Source organism: Schistocerca gregaria, chromosome 1 (genome assembly GCF_023897955.1).
Source record: "Schistocerca gregaria isolate iqSchGreg1 chromosome 1, iqSchGreg1.2, whole genome shotgun sequence".
NCBI classification, from domain to species: domain Eukaryota; kingdom Metazoa; phylum Arthropoda; class Insecta; order Orthoptera; family Acrididae; genus Schistocerca; species Schistocerca gregaria.
Genome location: NC_064920.1, coordinates 11,947,261 through 11,951,809, shown reverse-complemented (window position 1 = coordinate 11,951,809; position 4,549 = coordinate 11,947,261). Strand labels below are relative to the sequence as shown.

The 4,549-nt window shown below is 40.8% G+C and overlaps 1 non-coding gene across 1 annotated transcript; it reads left to right on the top strand.

Annotated features, from left to right (window-relative positions):
• The first annotated feature begins 4,169 nt into the window (after positions 1 to 4,169).
• On the top strand, positions 4,170 to 4,244 carry Trnas-uga (transfer RNA serine (anticodon UGA)). The gene has a single exon. It is a non-coding gene; the product is annotated as a tRNA-Ser (tRNA).
• Positions 4,245 to 4,549: the final 305 nt, after the last annotated feature.

The following is a 4,549-nucleotide window of genomic DNA, read 5'->3' as shown; positions in this document are numbered from 1 at the left end:
GCCATTGATAACATAATTACAAATATTCAGTCTGGCAGATATAATTGCCTTATAGAAGACATGAATTTATCAGATCATAACTCACAGACAGTAATAATAAAAGAAGTAGGGAAATTAGATTCACTCACCTTTATCCCTAACAAATATAAGTTCTAACATAACAGACTTAAAGATAAAACTACAAAATGAAAAGTGGCCATAAATGTACTTATCTAATAGTGGTAATGATAAATATAGCAGTTCCCTAGATGTCTGTTTAAAAATCATTGAAGAGAGTCTGCCAACCAAAACTGAACCAATAAAGAAGAAGCGAGGAAATTTGCCTTGGCTAACAAACTGTCTATTAGTATCCTGTAAAAAGTTGAAACTTCTACATGCAATTTCGAAAGCTCCAGATAGGCCTATTCATTTTGCTGAATATTATAGAGCTTATAAAAAGATTTACAATAAAACTTTAATAGCTGAAAAAGCTATATAATAGAAGTGTTATTATGCAAGCTCCCAACAAATTTCCTTAATGAAATTTGTCATTAAAAATATATCACTTTTTTCAAACCAACAGCTCAATTCATGGGATCAATACTAGAAATAAGAATAATCTTCACAAGGATTTAAAGTCACTTACTTTTGTACAAAAAGGTGTGTATTATTCAGGAACACACGTTTTCAGTAACTTGCCATCAGCCATAAAAAGCTTAACAACCAATGAAATTCAGTTGAAGAGAAGCCTAAACGATTTATTGGTGGCCAATTCCTTCTACTCCATTGATGAATTTCTCAGTAGAACCAACTGACCTGTGTGTGTGTGTGTGTGTGTGTGTGTGTGTGTAAGAACAATCTAACTTCTCCACCATTACAGTCAGTTGAAGAGAAGCCTAAAGGATTTATTGGTGGCCAATTCCTTCTACCCCATTGATGAATTTCTCAGTAGAACCAACTGATCTGTGTGTGTGTGTGTGTGTGTGTGTGTGTGTGTGTGTGTAAGAACAATCTAACTTCTCCACCATTTCAGTGCAGTAATGTGTTCATTTCAAATAAGTATTGTAGTAGTTCTATTATATGTTTATTCTTTATATCTTTCCTTTAAATATGTCTGCTTCTGTCTGTATATGTGTGGATGGATATGTGTGTGTGTGTACCCTAGAGGTAAGTCTTTCCGCTCCCTTAAAACCCACATCCTTTCATCTTTCCCTCTCTTCCCTCTTTCCTGACGAAGCAACCGTGAGTTGCGAAAGCTCAAAATTTTGTGTGTGTGTTTGTGTGTTTTTTATTGTGCCTATCTACCAGTGCTTTCCTGCTTGGTAAGTCATGGAATCTTTGTTTTTAACATATTTTCCCATGTGGAATGTTTCTTTCTATTTTATAAGTAAATAAAACATGTGATGAGGGCTGCTTTCTGGATAGGCTGAAGTATGTGGAAGTTTGACCCATCCACAAAAAGGGCAGACAAGAGGAGATAGGAAATTTTTGCCCAGTAGCAATACTACCAATTATTTCTAAAATATTTGAGCAGGTAGTGTGTAACCAACTACAAAAATATAACAAAAAACATAACATTCTTCTAAATAATCAGTATGGATTTAGGAAGGGCTGAAGCACTGTGCACGCTATTAATGAACTAATCACTAAAATAATCAAATGCCTCGATAACAAGGAGGGCCTATCTAGTGTCTTCTGTGACCTCAGTAAGGCATTTGATATGGTAAACCTCAAATTAGTTTCCATGAAAAATCTTTAAATTGGTTCAAGGCATATCTCAAAAATATGAAAACAGGGTAGTTATACAAAATAAAGGTGAGAAAGCTTGCTTTAATTGGAAGGAAATATAAGCAGGTGATGTACCCCAGGGGTTCATACTAGGCCCATTACTATTTCTATATTATATAAATGACATGCCAGGTAAGGTAACTTCAGATGCGATTCTGTATGCTGATGACTCAACAGCAGTAGTCTGCTGTAAAACCACAGAAGGATTAGCACAGAAAACAAAACAGACTCTTCAAGAACTAGAAAATTGGATAAATAATAATGCTATGAAACTAAACTTAACAAAAACACAAATTGTACACTTCAGGACCATACAAACTGTTGACTGTGTAACACAGTTATGTTATTAAGACAGAGAACTGCTAAATGCAGAATCTGTCAAATTTCCAGGAGTGACCATAAGCAAAAACTTGTCTTGGACTGGCCATGTGGATTGCTTATTCAAGCAGAGGTTACTAAGGTTAGGTGGACGGCGGAAAGACACTCTTGGTGGAGTGGGGAGGAGCCCCGAAATGAGATCCATCCTTCATGAAATCCTCCCCACTCCACCAAGAGTGTCTTTCCGCCATCCACCTAACCTTCGTAACCTCTTGGTTCATCCCTATGAATTCCGCAAACCACCTTCCATACCCTCTGGCTCCTACCCTTGTAACAGCTCCCAGTGTAAAACCTGTCCTATGCACCCTCCCACCACCACCTACTCCAGTCCTGTAACCCGGAAGGTGTACATGATCAAAGGCAGAGCCACGTGTGAAAGCACCCATGTGATTTACCAACTGACCTGCCTACACTGTGACGCATTCTATGTGGGAATGACCAGCAACAAACTGTCCATTTGCATGAATGGACACAGGCAGACAGTGTTTGTTGGTAATGAGGATCACCCTGTGGCTAAACATGCCTTGGTGCACGGCCAGCACATCTTGGCACAGTGTTACACCGTCCGGGTTATCTGGATACTTCCCACCAACACCAACCTATCCGAACTCCGGAGATGGGAACTTGCCCTTCAATATATCCTCTCTTCTCGTTATCCACCAGGTCTCAATCTCTGCTAATTTCAAGTTGCCGCCACTCATACCTCACCTGTCATTCATCTTTGCCTCTGCACTTCCACCTCGACTGACATCTCTGCCCAAACTCTTTGCCTTTAAATATGTCTGCTTGTGTCTGTATATGTATGGATGGATATGTGTGTGTGTGTGCGAGTATGTACCTATACTTTTTTCCCCCTGAGGTAAGTCTTTCTGCTCCCGGGATTGGAATGGCTCCTTACCCTCCCCCTTAAAACCCACATCCTTTCATCTTTCCTTCTCCTTCCCTCTTTCCTGACGAAGCAACCGCTGGTTGCGAGAGCTCATAATTTTGTGTGTGTTTGTGTGTTATTTTATTGTGCCTGTCTACCAGCGCTTTCCCGCTTGGTAAGTCTTGGAATCTTTATTACATTCTATGTGTATGCTTATGTTCCCTTTTAATGGAGGTATATGTTCTTTTTATATCTGTCCATTCTTATAAAACTGTATCCTGTGAACTATGTATCTAAATATATAAATGTAAACATTTATACTACTTTTATGAAAGTATGTGGTCTTTGAAGTATGTCCATATTTATAAACTACAGAAACAAAGATGAAAAATACTTTAAAAGAATGATTTCAAACTGTGGAAATTTTAAGAAAAAGGAAGAAATATAATATGTAATTATCTTTTTATGTTGTAATGTGCTTCTGGGAGCATACATATGCATTATTTTAATGTATCTTGTTTTAGGTATACTTAGGTAGGCATAGAATTATTCATTGATGAGTCACCAATGTTTCAATCAAATGATTGCCCGCGAAAGGCAAAGGTCCCGAGTTCGAGTCTCGGTCGGGCACACAGTTTTAATCTGCCAGGAAGTTTCATATCAGCGCACACTCCGCTGCAGAGTGAAAATCTCATTCTGGAAACATCCCCCAGGCTGTGGCTAAGCCATGTCTCCGCAGTATCCTTTCTTTCAGGAGTGCTAGTTCTGCAAGGTTCGCAGAAGAGCTTCTGTAAAGTTTGGAAGGTAGGAGACGGATACTGGCAGAAGTAAAGCTGTGAGTACCGGACGTGAGTCGTGCTTCGGTAGCTCAGTTGGTAGAGCACTTGCCCGCGAAAGGCAAAGGTCCCGAGTTCGAGTCTCGGTCGGGCACACAGTTTTAATCTGCCAGGAAGTTTCATATCAGCGCACACTCCGCTGCAGAGTGAAAATCTCATTCTGGAAACATCCCCCAGGCTGTGGCTAAGCCATGTCTCCGCAGTATCCTTTCTTTCAGGAGTGCTAGTTCTGCAAGGTTCGCAGAAGAGCTTCTGTAAAGTTTGGAAGGTAGGAGACGGATACTGGCAGAAGTAAAGCTGTGAGTACCGGACGTGAGTCGTGCTTCGGTAGCTCAGTTGGTAGAGCACTTGCCCGTGAAAGGCAAAGGTCCCGAGTTCGAGTCTCGGTCGGGCACACAGTTTTAATCTGCCAGGAAGTTTCATATCAGCGCACACTCCGCTGCAGAGTGAAAATCTCATTCTGGAAACATCCCCCAGGCTGTGGCTAATCCATGTCTCCGCAGTATCCTTTCTTTCAGGAGTGCTAGTTCTGCAAGGTTCGCAGAAGAGCTTCTGTAAAGTTTGGAAGGTAGGAGACGGATACTGGCAGAAGTAAAGCTGTGAGTACCGGACGTGAGTCGTGCTTCGGTAGCTCAGTTGGTAGAGCACTTGCCCGCGAAAGGCAAAGGTCCCGAGTTCGAGTCTCGGTCGGGCACACAGT